The 20,637-nt window shown below is 41.3% G+C and overlaps 1 protein-coding gene across 9 annotated transcripts in view; it reads right to left on the bottom strand.

Annotated features, from left to right (window-relative positions):
- HIVEP2 (HIVEP zinc finger 2) overlaps positions 1 to 20,637 on the bottom strand; it is a 137,362-nt gene that overhangs the window by 50,468 nt on the left and 66,257 nt on the right. For 8 of the 9 annotated variants that reach the window (XM_069010539.1, XM_069010538.1, XM_069010541.1 and 5 more), the window contains one exon: positions 1,413 to 1,510. The gene's annotated coding sequence lies outside the window, so the exon portion shown is untranslated. Of the gene's footprint in view, positions 1 to 1,412; positions 1,511 to 1,951; positions 2,118 to 20,637 lie in introns of those variants that run through there. The other variant, XM_069010545.1, reaches the window with a different exon arrangement.

Raw genomic sequence — 20,637 nt, forward strand, 5'->3', positions numbered from 1 at the left:
GCCATCAGTTCACACCCTCTCACCCACCCAGCTTTGATCCCAGGCTGAGCAGAAGCATCTCAGTTGCTCCCAGAGACTGCAGAAGGGAAAGAGAACAACACAGATACCCACAACTTCCATTGCAGGGACCTCGAGAGGGATCCATAAGAAGAGATGTCCCATATAGCACCATCCTGGACTGCAGAATATTTGGGATAAGTTCCAGGGTTGTGCAAAGGTTCAAAGGATTGTCCTTCTCAATTTAACCCCTTCTTCACTGAATTCATAGATAGAATGAAACATAGGTCCAAGACTGTTTCTGAAATATAGGTCTAACACATAATTCTGAAAAATCTGGTGGGGCTATATATGTTCTGTGTTTTCTTTGAACACCTTCTCCCGTGCTCATAATATCACATGAGAATCTCCAGTGTCTTCCTTATATACCTAGCTCCTATGGCTGAAAATAAATATTGGATAATAGTAACAAAAAAAAAGAAAGTCAGTGAGAGAGATCAAACCCTTAGGTTTCTTAAAGGTTTCTTAACCTTTCACTCTTTCAAGCTAGTCTTATTAAATTCTAAGGGCTAACAATTCTCTGACCATCAAGGATGTGCCTGTACAGAGAAGATGAGAGAAGAGGAGCTTCTCAGTGCTTCAGGTCTCCTACAGCAACAAAAGTAACTGTGTGTACTGCACACAGGCATTGTTTTTGAGACCGTCAGTGTGAAAACTGACCAACTTGTGACTACAAACCCAAATAAACATGGAGCTGCAATCAGTAGCTGAGAATGGACCTTTTCTTGACAAGATAAATTGTTTTCTGAACTATCTGATGCCACAGTAAGACCTCTGTTGGGGATCCACTAACTTTAAGCTATCTTGGGTTTTATTGCATACAACAACATCAGCATTCATAACTGCAGATTCAATGTGCCCAAGTGTTCAAGACCCAGAGGAAAAATTAAACCTTGAACAGTATTGTCCATGGTGCACTTGAAATGGAAAGACTGTCAAGCAGAAATCACCAACTTATATTTTAAGACAAAGTAAATAAAAATCCCCAGACATTTCAGATATAAAAACCTCACCCATGATATCTTCTTATATTTTTACAAGCACAGTTTTCTGCTTGTTTAGTTCAAGAAGTGGGCTCCCTGGATACTTGATACAAGAACTGTGTAAGAGAAGGGAAAGTGGCAAACCAAATATGCGGACAAAGCAATGACATCACTTCCAAATGAATAAAAACCTGCCCCAAAAGAGAAATGTCTCTGATTTCAGCGAGAGTGGCGTTCAGTTGTAACAAAAGGAGACTTAATCAGAATATAAATGTGGGTGACTTCCACATGAAGCCTTTTGAGAATGAAAGACTATGCTCTCAGACCCCATCCCTCAGCTCACACAAAAACACCCTTCCTTCGCTCTCCTACCTGGCTGCTGCCATCAAAGGTGCAAGTGAGTAATGGTTCCAGTCAAAGCAATTTGGTTCACCACTCCAGCAAATATGGCTGTTGACTCTCTCTTCCACCTGTTTGGAAAACAAATATTAAAGATCAATTCAGCCTGCTGTTTGATTTTATAACCTAATTGACATTATGGTGTTGGCTACATCAATACACATAAGAACTTCAGAGATTCAGTCACAGTCCTTCTTGCTGCCTTCAGAGCAATGTGGCACCAGCAATCAGCAGCTCTCCTGTGGTTTCCAACTCGCTGTGGCCTAGAATACACATCAACTAATATATGCCAAAGTGAAAACAGTAGACATACAAGGCCACTAGGTACATACAAGGATGTATTTTCAAACATGATTTATACAAAAAGCAGCCTAAATACAAAGCATGAAGTGTCTTTGTCGTCTCTTTACATTTACACCTTGTCATTCCAAGTGTTCTGCCTAATTTCTGTCTAATTTTGAAAACATCATGCCCAAATCCTGAGTACATATTTTTTAATTAAATGCACTTACCTGTTATTGAACCAGAGCAACATGATTGTCTTTCATCCCGCTTCTTTCCCGTTTTAGCACTGTGCTTTAAAAGTGAGATCATCTCTAGGAATTCCCTTTTCCATATGATGCTAGTGTGTTTTAGAAAATAGGTTATTAGCCTACACAGTGAAAAACAGTCATAATCCTTACATCTCTCTTTACATGTGATGGCACTCTCGGAAAGACCACAAAGAAAGTGCTCTCTGCATACAAAAGTCCTGCTGTAGGCATGTTGCAGGAGTGCATGTGCATCCGAGGCACAGAGCACCAGGAGATTTGTTCATTAATGTGTTAGACACGCTAGACAGCCACAGGCTGCCCTGTTTACACCTGCAGGGAGTGGGTTATCAAATACCCTTAACTGGGGCATACAGACAAGGCACCAGGAACTGGAGACCCACATCTAATTTGTACACAGCGGAGCTGACTGAAACGCCCAGTTTGTTAATACTAAGGCAACAAACCTTCAGTGAGCTCCTAGAGACAACATACTCCTATGGGCCTGGCTGTTCTGGTTTTGTGAAGACTGGTGTGAACACACAGACAACCAGAGCATGCATTTTGCTCAGGGCACTTCCTTTCAGGCTTCCCTGCGTCCTTGAATGCCCACATATGAGATTCCAGGTGATGTGACAGGGATAGGCAACAAGTGTGAGCATCCCAGGTGGATGTGCCCTGCACAGGGAGAAGCACCCTAGGGGTGCACAGGGTCCCAGCAAGAAGAGCAGCTCATGTTGCCCTTTCTCCTGCTCTTTTGCCCTGGCTGTGTCACTGTGCCCTGGCTGACTACCATCTCAGGTGATCAGGTCACCACAGCAGAAGGTATGTGCTCTTCAAGGGTTTACACCAGTCATGGCAGAGGAGCATGCCAGAGAACTTGGACAGGAGAATCTCAAACTTAGCACACCAGACTTGCAGATTTGTGCCTGTGGCTTGACCATACCACACCCTGAATCCAACAGCAAGCTTCCCTCTGCTTCCAGTGAGTGCGATGGCTGCCCACACTGCCCATTACAGAGGGAAAGCCTGTCCTCTGTGGGGTAGGTGACACATGGCACTTCCACTGCTAGCAGAGCACAAATGTGAGCTGGTGGAAACAGGGTGCCAAAAGCCAAAAGGTAAAGCAGGCCTGGAACCAGCTGGCAATAGAACGGATATGCTTATGCTTTTTTTCCCTGCAGTGTTTGCTACCAGCAACAGAAACAAATAGCAAATGATAATGTGTTACTGACCAGCAATGTCAACAGCAGTCTATACAAGCATCTGAGTATATAAAATAACATATTCTCTGGCTGCAGCCCCTGGCGCTTTATCACACCAACCTACAGCTTTCTAGGAAATGATCTGGGTGTGAAGCCAGGAACCACTTTTGAACCTTTGAACAGATAGGGCCCAATATGGTTTTAATCTGTTGGTGAAACCTTGGCATGGCTCTACTCAAGGGCAAAACTCTGTATTCAGCAGGGCCAGCATTTCAATTGCTAATTTTACAATTGACCTGAAAAATGCCCCAGCCAAAAAAGCAAAGCAATAAAGAAGGCATGAGTCCTTTTTCTCCCATCCTTCAGTAGGACCTAGGGGTGCTATGGATTGTAGCATCCTCTCCCTGGTGTGGCATGGATTCCTTCCAGCCCTAAAGCAGATCGCTGTGTGCTTCCATAGGTCTAACTGGTTTTAGTGATGGCTACACTTGCACAGTTATTTTTCATTAATATGCATCATGAACTCATTTATCCAATCTGCAACCTAAAGACAAGGGTCTTTATTCTCATTTACACTCAATCCTCTCTGTAGCACCCTGGCAGAAGCAGAGGAGACTTTAATGAAAAGAGAATAAAGCCATAAGTGAAAGACGTCATTTATGGAACAAAATCACACTTCTGCTGCTCCAGCTTCATAGAGAGTGTTTAAATTGAATCCATGAGGAACACTATAGTCCATTTTCCTCTCCTTTATTTTAGCTCAAAACTGATGGGATCCAATATTTTCCCTCTTGCTCTGGTAATCTGTCTTCAACATGGTCCCTCAAAGAATACTCTAGCCTCTGATCCATTCAGGGCAGGCTGGATCAGTTTCTGATTTTTAAGAAGCTTCATCATTACTTACAAGAAGGCAAAATATTATCCAAAGCGAGACCTGGTTAAGGACAGTAGGGTTTTGTTCTGGCAATACTAGTGCATCTCCTTACTAACCTACCATCTCACAGCATCCCTGGTTCTAGCAAACAGGATGTGGTCTTAAGGAACAGCCAACCTGCAGAGTCTCTAACAAGCCCAGACAATGCATGTGTCGTCAAACAGGATTTTGCTGCCTACTTAAAGCTCCCAGAGTTATTGTTTTGATAGTAAAACCAGGAACTTCTAATTTGTTTTTATCACCGCATCAGTAAAAAATTTGAGCAATCCTTTGTTCCTTTGCAGCAGCAAAGGAGCATGCCTCCAGTGCCTGCCCACCAAAGACAGACAGCAATGCAACCACCAGTATTGAGCATTTTCTAGTATTTCTGGTTTTTCTAGAATTGCTAGGTCTCTTCTTACAACTAACAAATTATTGGAGAAACAGAAATGACCTCAAGTTGCATCAGAGGAGGTTTAGATTGGATATTAGGAAAAACTTCTTTATGGAAAGAGCTGTTGAGCATTGGAACAGGGTGCCCAGGGCAGTGGTTGAGTCACCATCCCTGGAGGTATCTAAAAGACATGCAGATGTGGCACTTGGGGACAAGGCCTAGTTGTGGACTTGGCAGTGCTGGGTTAACAGCTGGACTTCCAACCTGAATGATTCTGTGATTCTATTTGGTCATACCTGGTCATGACTCTCCTAATCTGCTGCAGTTGTTTGCCAGCCATTGGGACTATGAACAGACAAGCTCATCAGAAGGGAAATGAGAGTATGAAAATCACAGCATGTCTCACTGCTTGGAAGAGTTTTTTTCAATTTGAACTTTGTATCTCAGACGCTCAGGGAATAGCCTTTTACACGGGAGCTGGAAACACAGGCAGAAGTGCTCTGATAATGACTTTTACACCATCTGCTTTTGGAAGACTGCTAGCAGCCTTGGCAACCTCTGTAATCATTTTCTAGTCGTAAAACTACACCTTCAGTGGTGAAACAAAAATGTAACAGAGACAGCAACATCATTTGACCATAAGAATTAATTAATTTCATGGATCAAGAATAAAAACTTTGCTTTATATTACTTCTTATATATTTGTTAAAGTGACACTGTAAGGTCAGTTGAGGGTAAGGGGTTGACAGGGAGATTCCTGTGCACCTTCCAAAGCAAAGAGAGTCAGAAATCTCATGTGTATTTTAATCAGAAACTAAAATTTTAGGAAAGCAACTGGATAGTATTTTACTGCTAATTATTCAAAGATTCTGAAATAGTACAGTAAACAGGTGAAATTGCTTCAAGAGTACAAAGGGCAAATAAAGCCATGCCTGTGTTACTCCTTAACTGGCTGGCAGCAGATAGCATTCCAGCACAGACTGTATGTAACTTACCATGGTTTGGGAATTTACCTAAAGCCTCACTTTGACCAGGTCTGTAAGGTACCCTTAAACTGCAGCAAGATTCCAGGATTATACAGAATTATTTGTACTAAAGAAGAGCCAGGCAATATGGGTAGAAAAATGTGCACACTTCTGCAGTGCATCAACAACCAACTTAAATTCATGGCTGGTAACTCAAAACAGTGGGGCTATATGCAAATCTCCCACTCCAAACCATCTTGCATGAGTTCTCTCTTTATAGATGTTTTCTTACTTAATGCAATGAATTGACCATAAAAGCTTTTGTACTGTAATATGTTACAGTGTGAAGCCAGTCAGTGTGGATTTTCTAATATTTTAATTTTTTAATTTTCTAATTTTTCTCTTTGTACTCCTTTTCTCTTTTTCAGACACAGACGGTCCATAGAACTCTGTGAATTATCGCCTGTAATGGGAGAAATAAGAAGTCTAAAATTTGCTTGATTGCAGCTATGATGCATTAAGCTCCAGGCATCAATCTCAATCGCAGCACTTTTTCTCCAAATGGGCAATATTTTACAGTTATCGCTCTCTAAACAAAACACAATTTATTATACACACAATTTGATAGCTACGGCAGCTAAGACTAGAAGCAAAAAAGTATTCTGACATGAAGAAGGTAAAAGCAATGTCATACTTTAAACTGTCTTCATATAATCAATGCCAGAAGACAATCATCTGTGAAATGATGTTCATGCCATGATCAAATGCAATCATACCATATGCAATTGAATTTGGAAAAAGTGGAAGAAAATTATTCCCATTAGTTTACTGGTGTTCTTAATGTGTTCACACAAATCATCTCTGAACAGATGAATTAAAATACTTAAAGCAACTCTACCTTTGCCCTCTTAATTCCAGGTCATTCTGGCAGCTCCTGATACAGCAGAAATATGTTTTCTATAACCAGTTTGATGAAATTAATGGATCAAATCTTGAACTACTTCCAAAGTAAAAGGTATATAATTTATTTTTTGAATAAAATGTCTCTAGGCTGTAAACATTTTTGTCTTCATTACTAAACAGCAAGAGATCTGAAGCCTGCTTTATTTTTCAGTATATATGCTTTTTTGTTTTCCACGATTTTCTCAACAGGAGTGTGATAGCCCATTTACATTTGGTTTATAGACAGCTTTTCTTCATTTTGGTATCCTGCTAACACCATGTTGCAGATCTCAATGCAAAGAGCACCAAGAAATCTTTGTAAAATTTCAGTTTCTTCAAATTTGTACATGCATAAATTTATGTGCGTACCTATGTTTATATACATAAATATATGTATAAATCCATATGTGCATAGTATACATATTATATAAATAAAAATAGACTTATTTACTAATGCATGTGTGTTACTGGAGGTGGTTTTATTGTCTCTCAGGCTCTGCAACACAAACAAAATTTAACTAAAAGGAACATCTCCTGTGAACTCTGTTTACTTTACACATAGGTGATTCACTTTATTAAAACCAAGAACATAATTTCTTCTTGGGAGCCTCTCTACGTTATCTCCTGTATCTTCAGAGCCCAATCTGCACAGGAGCTTATTTTGCTGCCACCACTGGAACTATGATTTTGGGTTACTTTTTTTCACTTCAGCCAGGAGCTAAATTAGCAAGAGCACATCCCCCTAAGTATAGGTCCATAACCTCACTGCAAATAATGGTTTAGACACTGCCAGCTGAGACCAGCACCCTCACTAACCAGGCTTGATGCTTTTAGACAATGGTCAAGCTGACAATTGACACAGTGTCCTCAAACACACATTGCTCAACCCATTTGCCTAGCCTCCTGCTGCCAAGAGGGCTGTTTGTGCAGGCAGCTGGCAGGAAGATGGGAGTACATCTGGCGATCCTCCGAGAGTGGGCAGGGAAAATGAAAACACCAGATCTCAGCCAAGCCCAAGATAGGATTCTAGGTAAAGCTCATGCTCTATGGGATCCAAACAGACTTTGGCAAAATCATCACGAGGAACCTCCCACACGGAGTGGCCTTGGCTTCCATTCTCTCTTTGAAATTACTACCCTGCTATGACACCCATGCATTGGGGAAAACCAATACAGCAAGGTGCACAACAAAGAAATTGAGGCAGAGACACTAAGTGGCCATTAAGGCCACTAAGCAGGCACCTTGCAATGTGGCAGATATCCCACTAGACCATGGCAATCACTTGAGCTGTCAAAACTATCTCCATCTCCAGGGAAAGGCCATTGCAAGATCAAGCCCATGGCAGAGTAACAGCAGAGTAGTGCTGGACAGTCTCAGCAGTAGGTGACAGCTAACTTGTCCCAGAAAAGCTGGCAACTAGTCAGCCATGCAAGATACCAGGAGGGAAGTGGGATGCCTGTGAGCAACAGAAATTTGTCAGCAGGGAAAATAATCTAAGGACTTAGGGTCTGTTTGCAGAGTTTTGGTTGTTAGCTGCAAAATCTAAGCCAAGGTTCCCTATAAAATAAAACTAACAGCTCAGTGAGTCTGGTGTTAATTAAAAGTATAGACTTCACTCAAGGCACTCTGAATTTAGACCCGATAAGCTGAGATCAGTCTCGGACAGTTGCAGAGACAGCTTGTACAGCACAGGATTACACAACTGTTGTTGCAGGTTGGCAGTCCCAGTGTAACACCATCGCTGGCAGCTGATCGTTTGTCTTGAAAATCTGAATGGGCCACCAAACCATCTCTGAGCACACACTTTTATAGCACTTCTGCTGGACCTCATGTGACCTCTTCACAGGGAAACAAGTGCTCTACCTCACTACCCCTTGTTACTGCCACATCTAGAGAAAGACTGTTTAAAGTGTCCTCCCTCCCAGTCCCTCCATGTCTTAAGACTACCAAGAGAAAGGCAGCAGGGAGGTCTTTGGTCCTCCTCAGGTCCGGAGGCAAGATCCCCCTGCACTGATGTCACTGTGCTCTTGGTGTGTGCTCAGTAAGTCAGTAATTTGTCATGAGCGTGGGCCCTATCCATACATGGCAGGCTGGAGGAGGAATGACCTCAAACTCCACTTCTAATCCAAGGAGTGTTGCCAAAGCACAGTGTTTGAGTTTGATGCATGAAGCGCAGAGATATTTTCAGCTACTGAATCACACTTTTGGCTCCACAGCTAACTTGAACCCCTCCTTGTTTGCAATTTTTTGTGTTCTGCAATCACCATTGACTCTCAGAAAAAGAAAAATAGGTGGTGTTTTAAAGAAAAAAAACCCTACCTAATCATAAATTTGAAGATTATTTTAAAAAATCAATTTTATTTGAATAACTTCTATTTTATTCTCATGCATGTGTGCAGGAGTGGCGTTAAACAAATTACTAATAGATTATGGTGCATCACCAATGTCTGGCTTCTTTATTTCAGGTTCTAAATATATGCTATTAAATGCTGCCAGTGAATGTTTTCTAATGATTTTTGTGTCCAACACAAGAATGAAACAGTGTGAAAAACAAGGCGGTGCAACAGCAGATAGCTTGGACATAGCTACACAAGGGGTCTTAGCTATATATTCCTATAGCTGAAGCAAAAATATTTTGCTTAACTTGTCCCATGAAACTATATTCATTTGACCACAACTCACAACTATAATTTGAAACTGGCAGTAATGAAAAAGCAAAACCTCATTTTACAATACAAAGGGCGTAAGTCTTAATTGGCTTATCCTTCCCATTACAACCACATCACCTCTCTGTCACTGCAGCCTGAGCCTACTCTCACTGATTTGGGAGGAACGCTCCGGCAGAGAAATTATGCAACCTCATTCACAGCTAAGCAAGTCATTTAAGCATATGCTTAATTCCATCTCTAATCAGTAAAGTCAATTCAGCAAAGCAAAGCATGTGCTCAAGTCAAAAGTGAATATGTAGTGTGCACCTTTTTGAATATGGGTTTTTCACAGAGTGAGGATGTTGCACAAAACTTCCCTTGATTTCCTTTGGAACTCATCAGGCTGGGAGAAGGTAGAATTCAGCTGTTAATCAAACTGTCACTCATGCATGTAAAGTACTAGTCTTTTTAACTCATCCATAGATCGGTTAAGCAAAAACAAATTTTTAAAAAAGCCGCGGGACACATCCTTGGAGTGGACACAGATATACATACTACCTATGAATTGCAGGGATCACATAGGCAGGAGTCAACACAAAAAAGATGAGGTAAGAAGGTACCATAGGAAATTCTGTACATCCAGAATTGCTGATGAGCCTCACTGAGCCCTTTCATGGAGGGAATTGGGAGCTTTTCTTATCTACTGGAAGAAGAGTCAAAAATAATGGGCATTTCGACTCTTCATTTACAGTTCTCTCATGGGGGAACGAGGAAAGAGTGGGGATAATAAACACACTACTTTGATAAGGAATGTGGCTCTTCCCCTGATGGACTGAAGTTACAAGACAGCCTCTAACATCATCTGAAACCTATTCTTTTCCTTTAAATTACCTTTAGTCTTAGCAAGCAACATTAATCTAACAGAGACGACTTCCAGCCGAGCACAGGTCCCCAGGAGCATTCTTCGACTGCAGACAAGTGGGAAAGGAAAAGCCTCTTGCAAAGAGCAGGGCTGGAACTAGTCATGGGGAATGTATGCCCAGCAGCAGGCTGCACCATTTGCCTGCCCCTGCCCTTCGCCCCAGTAGAAGGAGCCTTATCTACCTTTGCAGATATCAGAATCAATTACAAACACCATGGGGCTGCCCTAAATTATGCTCTGCTGCCGGAGGCTGCTTTCTGCCAAGCTCCCAAGCAAGTCCCCATAGATAAAGGCTGTGGGGAATGTGGGAAGGGAGCACTGAGGGCCAGGCTCTACCTGTTCTTCAGCTCCTCCAGCTGCTGTCAATGCACTGACTTGTTCTCTGTTTGAGATCGCAATCTGTCCCTGCCCCAAAGGTGCTGCCAACTGTGGAGTATAAATGTTTTCAGAAATTAAACAACTCCAGAAAAACACACATTATGCAAACATCTTCTCTCTTCCCAGAAGACACAACATGGAGCACCAAGCACAAACAAAAATGGACCAAACAAAGCACAAAGGTGTTTTGGAAAAACACTCATTTAGTGAAGGGCTTCTCTGCTCTCTTTACAGCCATTAGGACAGTGATAATGCTGAACTGGCTGGTCAGCCACAAAAATTGAATTGAGACACAGAAGAGACAATTGAAAGCAAGGAGACAAACAGCAAAAATAAGTGAGACAACAGATGGAAAGCAGAAATGCAAAATCTAAACTGCAGCTGTAATTCTGCTGGTAACAGTCACATTTAAGAGTAGTTCAGTTTGCTTTCCAGTTTTGGAGAGGAAAAGAGTTTTCTTATTAAAAAACCCCAGCTTGTTAGCTGAACTGCTGTGGGTTTTCCCCAGATAGTTTGTGGGACAGGAAAATTATTTTTCTCCAAGCCTAGGAATGAAGAAACACTTCTAAGAAAGGGCAAAATTCTGACAACCCTCTGGTGTTGTCCTAGTACTGTTGGGAGGGGAGAGGAAGGTCACATTAATAAAATCTATAGCCACAAGTGAAAAAGCTGTGTTTTAGCTGCTGCTGGCCAGGGCTCAGTCCCTGGCACTGTTCAGAGCTCTCCCATGGTAGCACAACTTCCTTAGTCTTTCTCCTTTACTAGCATGACTGTTACAATTAGGCAGGAAAAGGGTAGTTATTGTTGTAGCAATGTTTTTGTAGGTTTATTTGGCAGCTTTTCTAGCAGGATTTTAGTATAGTTTTGATAACATGCAAGTATGGGAAAGAAGGATTTCCACATTGGCCAAAGAAATAGTTGTGGCAAGACTACCTATTTTTAACATGGTTTATTCCTAGCACTATTTCAGACACAGTATTTTCTCTCCCATCTGTTGACACAGTTGTTTTGTTTCTCTAAAGACATAGTTGTCTGTCTCTTGGAGAAAAAAATGAACACCAACCATGAATAGTTGCAGAGAAAAACATGAGACCAAAACCCAATCAAACAGTGATCTGGTCAAAAGGTAACGCTGGCAAAGCTTTGTGACTGAAATGTTGAGCAATTCTTCAGATGCCTCTTAAAATTTACATCAAGTATTTTAAGTGTGACTGTGAATCTTTAAAATTCAGATCTGATATACTCAACAACTAACTAAGATGGTTTATTGATCTAAAGAGTCTGACTGCAAAGCTGCTCTTGGAGCAATGTACCAGTCTGTTCAGGAGGAATGCACACACAGAGTAAGGTGCAAATATTTTCTTTAATAAAGGAAGGAGAATGTAATGAGAGCACCAAGGGGAAAAACATAAACCCCAAAGGCTGATAAAAATTAAACTGGTAAAACAGGACAAAACATTAAGCAATCCTTCTAACACTTGGGTTGCCAGGCTGTTTTCTCTGATTTTAATGATAATTTTTTTTGCCTTGTTGGACTGCTGGAGTTCATGGTTATGATCTCCCAGGCAATCTGAAAACCTTATCTCCTCTCAAAGGCATTTCAGGCAGCTTGAGAGTTTGTAGGTGGAAGCAAATAAAACTGAAGCATGGCTAAGGTAGGGCCTCTGCAGATCACTAAAGCACCTCTGTTCTTGTAGGACAGCCTATTTGCTGGAAAAGCTGCAATATGAAAACCTGATATATTAAAGGTCAAGACTCCAATACAGAGCAGACTCATCTGTATTGTGTTTTAATTTCTTTTTATGCCGAGAGGTGCCAAGGGTTCTGAAGAGGTGACAGAAAGATAAATCATGCATGACAAACTGGAACAGAAGACAAGGCTGTATTCAGAATAGGATAGCTCTGCTGGTGCAGCTGTCCTAGCACACTGTACTGACAGCGTTCCCAGCACAGCCTTCATTCGTACCGGCAAAATTATCTTATTTGCCGGCACAGCTTTTTCCTGAGGTCCCTATTGCCTCATCCAACACACTAAAACTGTTTCAGTAAAAGTAAAGGTTTGTTCTAAGTGTATCCACAGTGAGAGCTTTTGTGCGTGTCAGAGATAAAGTCACGGATCATGCCTCTTTACACCTTTGACCAAGACAGCAGAGACATCAAAAATCTGTAAAATAGGCATGTTCTTCATTTGACTGGAGAAAAGAAGTCCTTTGTAAAGACTTCAATACTGGCTTCTGCCCCCACTGGGAATCTTACCTTCTCATGTGCTTTTGCAGAAATGCAGAGATAAAATATCTCACCACACATGCCCTTATCATAAAGATTTTGGTATTTCCACAAGCAAAAGAAGTTTCCAGGACTCCTATGAGTGACCCCAGCTCCTGCTCCACCCCTGTTCTGTAGAAGGCTCATCAACCTGGCCCTGCCCATATCAGCAAGGCTGAGCCTGGGCTAAGCACCCTTACCCAGAGCCACAGAAAGGGGGAAGCAGACAGTGGGCTTGGTGCCGCTGCCTGCTGCAGGCACAGCTTTCTCCCAGGATGGAGAAGGGAGGACCATGATGTACAGTGACATGGGGAAAAATTATGCCAAATCAAGTGCCTGGTACTATGTGGGCAGTTTAAGAAAACAACCAAATTCACCAAAATGATGAAAACCACAACTCATTTAAGATGTATTTTAAAAATAATTTTATTAGAAAGCTTTCAGGAGCTGTGTGCAAAGTTATTTTCCAGGTGTTCTACATGGTATCACCTATTGATCCCAATCATTTAACTGATTTAAGATTTTAAGACTGTTGTCTGCGATTTTCATAAGTGAATGGGCAGTGACTTCAACATGCCTTTGAAGAAATTAGGACCAGCAAAGGATATTCATACTTGGTTTACATATTCATATTCTGGCAGCATATTCATACACGGTTTCCAGCCTGTTAAAAGGTCTTACCTGCTTACCTCCCTTTGGTTTGACAATGTCTACAGCTGTGGTCACTGGCCACCCAGTATTACCTAATTTTTTTACAAAATATACAGTACCTATTTCTGGCAGGCTGGACTTACTCCAGGCTACTGTGGTTTCCATAGACAAGAAGCTTGAAGGTTTGGGATTAAAACAGCGGGAGGTTGAGAAGAAAATTGAGGACCTGGAAATAACAACTGATAGTCCTGACGCAATCATTGCTGAGAACACTGCAGCTCTGAAAAATGTAATCAACAGCCTGGAGAATAATCTCAGATAAAACACTAGGCTTTGGAGGCCAGTGGAAAGCTCCTGCAAGGACAGTTACAAGACAGGTTCTGGTACACTTTTCCATATAAGTTTCAAGAATTTCTCCTCAGCATCATGTAGGAAAACACGATATAAAAGCTTGTAGCTATCCAAGCTACCCCAGCATGTCTCATTTAAAGGAAAACTGTTGTTAGCTAAGAGCTATGACAGCACATCTTCCTCTAGCTATGGCAGCTGAAGGTCCTTCTGTCCCCACTTGTTCCGTGCTGGCTGAAGGCTCACATTTCCTGCCTCATTCAGTGTGAGCCCTCCACTGACCTTCAGCCAAAGCCAACCCAGACAGCTTTGCCTGGAGTAAGAAGCAGAGCACTTCCGACAAGTAGGATGGTGGGGTAGTAATCTCCAGCCTGTAAGGAATGATGATCCATGGGCAGAGGGTCTTCCTTAACCTGTGCAGTCCCTTGCAACTCCTGTCCACTATGTGAGATCTGAAGCATAGATGAACAGTAATAAAAAAGCCAAGATGGGAAGTTTAACTTGCTGTATCACTGAAGTATTAGCTGAAGAAATAAGCTTACCAGACATGCTACTGAATTAAAAGCATTAAGTAAAAATTATCTATGATGTGGTACTTGAGAGAAGATTCATTACTTCAGAGCAGACACACAGGTTTTATCCTGAATTTTCAGAGCTCATTAATGTTTTTTGTAGACAAAGTACCCCCCTTGAATATCCTTTTGTGATAGTCATGACAAGAAAGTCAGAATAAAATACAGATTCCAAATAGTGTACTAACCCAATCCCTCTCTAAATTGCCTTTTTTTTTACTATGCACAGAAAACTCATTAAAAAGCAATATATTCTAAAGAAAAAAAATACTGACCTTTGAAACACAAATGATAATGCAGGTGAGCAGAGCCTCCACTAAATTAGATGCCTGTGTTCCAAAAGCCAGGTGCCAGCTCAAATGAATACCACAACACTAAATGGCAGAAAGAGACTGGCTGACTTAAAGAGACTGGCAGGCATTAGCTAAACCTGGTTTCTGAGGATGTTTCATATTAATATATGGTATCTTTGAGGCCAGGTTGCCCCAGGAACCAGACAAATGGAAAAACAGATTTTTAGGCTACTTTTGCTTTCTCTGCTGCATTCAGCTGAGCTTTGGTGCAGCTGCAAGCAAAAGACTAAGGAGTGTAAGGTGGCAATTTCACCAAGACTTGTCCCTTAAACCCTCAATGTTTAATTTTATATTATGGCTCCTGCTCAAAAATTAGTAAAACCAGAAGCATGGTGAGAGGCCACTCTGACCGTAGAAGCTCCAACCAAGGAAAAACTGCCCTAGTAAAGGAGACAAGAAAAGTGCACGGGACTTAAAAATGCTTTTGGTAACAGACTCAACACATTAGGCCCAAAAAAATGTTTCTACTAGGAAAGTATAATGCCACTACAAAGAAACATAAGAAATAAAGTTAAAGGCTTCTCATGAAGAATAAAAGACACAATAAACCATAGTGATCACTCAGAAACTCAGATACAATGAATGGTTAAGAAAAGTGATAAAGTAAGAAAAAAAGGACAAAACAGATCCCTACTGAGTTCTACATCTCCAAAGAATTATTCTAATTCCCACTTGAGTGTTTCCAAAGATTAAAACCATCAATTCTGATTCAGGAAGTTACAACAGATATATTAAAATTCAGTCAATTATGTCCCAAACCACTACTGCACTGTTCTAGAACCATTGAGATAACCAGAAACTGCTTACATGATTAAAGAGCAAGCACTCAAAGAAAAGAAGCTATGTTTTTCTGTCAGGACTACTTCATGGGAGACAAGAAGAATTATGAGATCCCAGGAAGAGTTTCCAGGCAGAGCCTGCTGAACCTTGCATGACCTTAGGACGGGGAAAGCACTTCTCACCGCTTCTCTAAGGATTGCTTACTAATACACCAATCCTACAGCAGTTTCAACGTGATTAAAAGAGGATAAGTAAACGGAGTCAGAATTAACTTTGCTGGGGCTACTCCATTTCTTCCATTCTGACAAATCAAAGAAATTCTTAACTTGAACTGCAGATGTAGGTTTTGGCACCTATGTTCCAATGCTTTTCATACCATTTCATTACAGCTAGTCCTGGCAACCAGCAATGAAGTCCTCAGTGGGTTTGCAGATCATCACAGCAACATGATCAGAAAACTTGCATTCAAATATCGTAAAAGTCAATGGAACTTGGATTGAGACCAAAGAGTAATGCTCTTCCCTGCTAGGGGTGATTAGCTATACATCATGTTGCTTCTGTGGATGAAAGTGAATCTTTGCCCATGCGCCAATTTTAATTACTTAACAATAGAGCCTGCTTTTGAACAATGTAGTGTGTTTTCTTTCATGAAAGAAAACACAACCTGGCACAGAGAAAACACGTCTTCGATTAAAAATTCCACTGCCTACAGTCACTATGAGTAAGACTATCACACTATTACCGAAGTGTATGCACATACATATGTACACATGCATGCACCAGCTTCCTGATCTATAGGTCTTCTAAACCCTTCCCTGGGGACCTGCACCACGACAGACATTTGTAGCAGGAGAGGTGTCGTTCATGTGGTCCTGGGGACACAGATTGTATCTCACCTCCCGTGTGAGATTATTCTCTAAAATTTTATACATTTCCTATCTTTAAAATATGGAGACATTTCCGTGAAAAAAAATAGCGTCATTTTAAGGAAGAAAACAAAATGTTTTAAGTACAGCCTAAATATTTATAAGATACTTTATTTTTAACACCAATTTCCAGAGATTATCCATAAACACAAACACACTATTGAATATATGCAATAATTATTTGGCATGTTACATCTGCAATAAATGCAAAGCAATACTGGTCATATTTCTATCTTACATGTTGTTCTTAGTGCAGAGGGCTTTTTTGCCAATAGGGCTGTAATAATTCACATACCAACGGGAAGAACAAGTCAGTCTGACAAGAGCTGGATCTGAAGAGAACAAAAATCACAGAAACATTTGGGATGGAAGCCACCTCTAAACAGGTCATCCTAGGTCACCTATAATAGTCACTTACCTAGTCTAGGCATGACTGACTCCACACTCTCCCGTGGCAGTTTGCTCCACTGACCTAAATGTTGCATTGTAGTAACCCCTTTCCAATATCGAACTGTCTGGCAAAGTACTCCCTGCTGTAGCTTAACCACAGTATTTCCCCCCCACACTTTTCTCTTCAGCAACATATGAAAATATCTTGCCCTGTTCATTCCAGCCCTTGAAGATACATATGTGCACCTAAAGCTCTCGCTTAGGCTCTCTCCAGACCCAATGTACCTAGATTTCTTCTCTCAAATACACTTTCAGCTTGACTTTGAGGTTTTCCATCTTCCTGAAGAGTCCTGTGAATTGAGGTTGCCCTTTGGCTCTTTGATTTTGTGGGCTGAAGAGGATTTTAAATATTTGCACCAAGTCTAGTCAGGAATTTAATTTATGAGGCTTGAAGTTACAAATATGTCCTTGCACAACTCCCTGCTTTACAGTGGCATTTGTTCTTTCAAATTTAATATTGCTCTCCCAAGAGATACCTCAAGAAAATCCCACATACAAGATCAATACTTACATTAATGAGATAGCTGGAATTTAATACCGCTCTTCTTCAGGATATTCCCTGTAATTCCAGAGAACTTCCACTCAAACACGAACAAAGAGTGTTACCTCCCTGCATAAACTTATGTCACCTCCATTAGGGATTGCTCATAGTGAAGCCACATCAGCACCAAGATTACCTGAACACTAACACAGAACATCTGGAGGCTGTTGAGGCCACACTAAATTCCAGTAGCAGAAACACAAAAGCTACTTCTGATATGCCTGGTCTGAAATCATGACCCATATACTTTGATTTTTAAGTAACACCCTTCACCCAATATATGTGACACACCTGTGCTCCCAGCACAGAGGAGGTCCAGGAGCACAGGAGAAGCTGGTGGCCACCTCATGCTTACAGAGAGAGTCTTTGGCTGAGCTGCCTGGAGTCACACACGGTGTGTGCAAGGTATGTGCCACCAAACATCCACCTGTCCCAGCCCTGCCAACGCCTACCACAGATCCCTCTGAGTGATGTCTGAGCAACCCATAAAGACAGACTGGGGTGGTCAAGTTCTCCATCTGTGACAGAACATCTGTGCTGGTTTTGATACCTGAGAAAAGGCAGTTTCCACAACTGTGGATTTAAAATACAGTATTCATTTGGTGTATCATCGTGTATCACAATATCTGGGACTTAAAATCAGATGCCTGTAACATAAAACAGGTCCATGCTCCCAGTGAAAACACATCCCTAAAGAAAGTGCTAAAGACACATGAAGAGGACACTTATTTTCCTCTGTTTAGACACAAAGATTGGCAAAACGTATCTGAATGGCTCTGCTCCACTGTTACTTCAAAGGGCCACAGTGTATGACTCATCCAACTTGTTTTCAGAATCAATATATGGAAGGTTTGGGTTTCTTAGTTTTTCACTGTTTCAACAAAGAGAGGACACCACTGCTGGGACTGCCTTTGCCTAATGCCAGCATGAGAAGCTGAAAACAGATTACAAGAGCATGGCATGAGCAATTTCTGTATTAAAGAGAGAGCTGTAAAGTCTGATACAAACAGACAAGCATTAGGTTTTCCAACGTGCAGCTCAGAAGACAGGCTTACTGACCATAAAATGAATTATATAACCCAACTAGTATTATTTCATCTGAGACGTCAGTTAGGCCACTACCTTTGATATATATGAGATATATAATATATAATATATATATTTCCCCAGACAACTGTCAAGTTACATTCCTTATATAACACTGCTGCAGTGCTAACCTAAAGCATAATGACTGTGCTCATTATAGGGTTATTATGAGTTCTGAGATGATGAGCTGTCAATAATTAAATTTTCTCCATATAAGGTAAAACATTGTCTTTGTTGCAAAGGGAATCCCAGTTTTATCTGTTTGAAACATTAATTACAGTAATAAACAGGTTAAGAGCAGTAAGCACAGGTCTCCCTCCAGCAAGACATGCAAGCCTGTATCTCAGGGGGTGTGCAGGAAAAGGAAAAGGGATGCTGCAATCTCAGCTGCTGGATCTGGCCTTAGTGTCTTCATCTTGTACTAAAGAAAGTGGTACAAAATCCTGCAGTGCTTATGGCCAGACTCAATGTTTTTTTATAAAACATATAATACCTATACACAGTAAATTTTCTTGATAGTTCAGTCTAGCCTCTTTTTTTATTGTCATTTTTGCTGTCAATTCAGTGCAGCCTATTAAAGACCGTGAAAAGAAATGGCCTTCAGCAGGGATTTCTATTCCAATCACACAATCTCAATTTCTTTCAGAAAAGAGCTACTGAACTGGTTCTTCACTTTTCAGATAAGTCAGGTCCAACTTTCAGATGCTGCCCTCATGTTGTGATTAGGTTTTGCCAATGACTTTCTATTTAATTTACTGCAAGATAAACTGATACCTGTGCAGTTAGGTTCCAAATGTGTTAAATCAATTTGATAATGACAGGGAAAGCAGGTAAGTCGCTAACTCCTTCCTGTCTATTTATACAGTAGTGGGATTTTTGGTCATCTTTTCTTTTAAAGACCTGTGATCTAAAGGTCTTTTAAAGGCCCCATCTCTAGTGAACCAGCTTTTGTTGCTACAAGTTCTTGTAGTAAAAAAGCATAGGTGTTCCTCTCCAAGGATTCCACTGTATCCCTTATCAATATCCAACTGACTTGCAAAGTATACTGTGGATTCTGTCAAAATCCTTACTGGGGCTTGTCCTGGTTTGTTACTGATGTTTGTTTGCATTGGTATTCCCAAGAACCAGCTGGGCTTTGGTCACTGCAGGCTGATGGATCAGCAGGAGATCATGGACCGCTGCACTGCTCCCAGCAGCTGCCCTGCCTGCTCAGTCTCTCTCTCCCCTAAAGCCTGTGGTCTGCTTCAGTGCAGCCAGGGGTCACAGCCTGGGCTGATGGATCAGACCCCCCTGCTATCTAAAAGAGAGGTTTCAATGACTAATGTTCAGGTATAAAGGTCACTGAGGCTGAAATGAAAATCCTGGAAACAACATGGAATTCAGGCAAGTTTATTTTAGTGTGTGTGTTACCTGAGTTTTGAATTTTTTAACAAACTAGGAAAAGAGAAGAAACCCTAACTTTAGGACTTCTGCTCCATCCAGTTCATCAGCCTGGTCCAGGCAGTTCATCTAATGCAGCAAAGTACAAATCAGACACAGTGAGACAGCCCTGTTTCACAAGCTCACTAATATAATGCACTTCCATTTCTTGGGCTCCAGCCCAGAGTCTGCACCTTGCAGAGCCTCCTCCTGACCCCAGTCCTGCAGGCTGAGCCAGCATTTCATACCCTCCATTGCTGGACAAGTGACATGGATTTGCAGCTGGAGGTGAGAGAACAGTTGCAAAGAAAAGTGCAAACCTTGTCTTGTCCATGCTGTCTCTACATATCCCTGCCCTCTCCTAGTGCCACTCACAGCCTGCCCTTTTGGGCTCAGCCCCTACCTCCAGTGGCCCCCAAACCCTTTTTCTGGGACCAGCACAGGCTCCACTCCCCGCCTGAGATGCTGAGGAGTGACGACCAAGAGTCTGCTCCTGCAAAATCCATCCCAAACCATAACTCTAAATGTATCTTCCAATTCTACTCATGTATTTATAGGCCCCTGCATGGGGACAAATTATGCTTTCAAAAATATTACAGGAAAATGCTTCAAGTGATTGTCATAAAAAAAAACCCATCATAATTTCATTAAAAATTAACAAAAAGAAAGCATTAGTGTTGTCCTGCCAGCTGGGGGTTGGGGGGTGTCTCACATTATTAAATTGAGAAGGCCAGCAATGGAAAGCCTTTTTAGATTGGTGTTTCCATTCCTTCCTCTTTTGCTTGGTTCAAAAGTCCTGCATAATTAATACTGTAGTACTTAATAAATGCTTATGAACCTACTACCTCTCTGCTTTTTCCATTTAATTAGGTGATTGACTTCAGGCATACTATAAATTATAATGACAATT

This window comes from Aphelocoma coerulescens, chromosome 3, assembly GCF_041296385.1.
Source record: "Aphelocoma coerulescens isolate FSJ_1873_10779 chromosome 3, UR_Acoe_1.0, whole genome shotgun sequence".
NCBI classification, from domain to species: domain Eukaryota; kingdom Metazoa; phylum Chordata; class Aves; order Passeriformes; family Corvidae; genus Aphelocoma; species Aphelocoma coerulescens.